We start from the raw sequence: 2,037 nt of genomic DNA, 5'->3' as shown, positions 1-2,037 counted from the left end.
CCGCCCCCTTGTTTCGTCACTTCCGGGAGGTTTGGCCACGCCTTTTTCATCCTGGGTGCGCTCGCTCTAGCCTCCACGACGAGTGACGTTAAGCACGACCCGGGCAACTATTGGACGTGAGCTCCTTCTATGCTAGCTGTTGGTCCTCAACCTCGACCCTTGTTTTTCACTTCCAGGGCGCCTGGAGTAGGCCCACCCTTCGCAGTAAAGTGGACCCCAGGAAGGCTGGGCTGGTCATAGGAAAGACCATCTGGCCTTGGGAACACCTCTGGTTTTGCTCCAGCCTGTGCTGCTTGCAATGTGTGACCTTGGCCAAGTCATTTCATCACTAAATCTGTATTCCCACCCTTTCACTCCCCATCCCCTTGAATAATGTGTTCTAGACCACGTGGTGTACTGAGAATGCTTAACAACCGGCTTTCTGGTGGGGAAATATATATGCATTTATAGATAAGGTTAGGAGCTCTGGTAGAATAGTGCCTAAGGCACTTGACTGCTAACCAGAAGGCTGGCGGTTCAAACCCACCAGCCACTCCTCAGAAGGAAGGTTGGGCAATCCTACTTCTGTAGTGAAAAGACAGGAAGCCAGACAGAGGAACAGTCAGCCACAGGGACCCAGGGTGGGGGGGATACGAGAGGTCTCCAACAGCAGCACAAACTTGTCTGTCGGTTTGTCCTACTGTGGTGACATGTAGACGTGAGTTTTGAGGCTGAGCCTCTGGTGTTTAAAACCCAGCGAGATGCACCTGGTGCATAGGTAACAGCCCAGTTTATAGACTGAGACAGACTAGGAAGAAGGAAGAGGCCGTCCACTTCTGAAAGAATTGGCCAGGGAAAACCTTATGAATAGCAAAGAAACACTGTTTGGTACATTACCGCGCAACTTTCTGGCGCGTGATCGGACAGTGTTTCGTTCTGCTGTGCTTGGGGTCTCTATGAGTCGGAACGACTCGATGGCACTTAACAACAACAACTTCCGTAGTGATACTGCCTCAGAAACCCAAGGAGGAGTCGCTATGAGTCTGGGCGGACTCCAGGGCAAATAACAACAACAATACAGATAAGATTGGGCAGTCTACTTCCGTAATGGTACTGCCTCGGAAACCCAAGGAGGGGTCGCTATGAGTCCGGTCGGCCTCGATGGCACACAACAACAATAGGTACATACATTTATCACAAATTTTACAGATATAAAGGGTTTGGAGTACACAATTTACAAATAGTGGTAAAAATAACATTTGCAGTGGGTAAGCAACCAATGGTTTTCAATTGACCAAAGAGTATAGTTGTAGTGTGAATGCTGGTTGATATTTTCCATTGTTAATGTAACAGGAAAATGAAAAAACAGTAACTTAACTGGATTGTCAATGATGGGAGCAACTTTGCTGCTGAATCAGAAAACCAAAAAAACAAACCAAACTCACTGCCCTCGAGACAATTGGACTCATACTGGCCCCTCCTTGGGTTTCCGAGGAGGTATCTCTATGGAAGTAGATTGTCCAGTCTTCTTCCGAGAAGTGGCTGGTGGGTTTTGAACCACCCGCCTTCTGGTTAGCAGTCAAATGCCTCAGGCACTAAGCCACCAGAGCTCCTGATCAGAAAACTGTTCAAATACTGGAGAAAGTTTATTTTGACTTTATGTTTAAATCTGAATTACTAACGTTTCCTCCACCCTTCTCTTAAATCTAAATAATCAACAGAACAATAAATCATGCCCATTTTTTATCATTTGTTGATTTCCCTGGTATAAATACTCTCACTGTAGCTGATTTCAAGCCACCAACTTGACTTTGCTGAATAGAGTTAGGAAGAAGTGAGCAATAGCATACTATTCTACAATAATTCAAGGAGCTCTGGTGGCGTAGTGTCTAATACATTTGACTGCTAACAAGAAGGTTGATGGTTCAAACCCACTAGCCACTCTGCAGCAATCTAATGCCATAAAGATTTACCTCCTGAGAGACCCAAAGGGGGTTGCTATGAGTCAGAATCAACTCAATAGCAGTGAGTTCATTTTGTTTATATATATATATATAT

This window comes from Orycteropus afer, unplaced genomic scaffold, assembly GCF_000298275.1.
Source record: "Orycteropus afer afer isolate SDZICR_OR568_19922 unplaced genomic scaffold, OryAfe1.0 scaffold00085, whole genome shotgun sequence".
NCBI lineage: Eukaryota > Metazoa > Chordata > Mammalia > Tubulidentata > Orycteropodidae > Orycteropus > Orycteropus afer.
Note: the sequence above shows the minus strand (reverse complement) of the source record.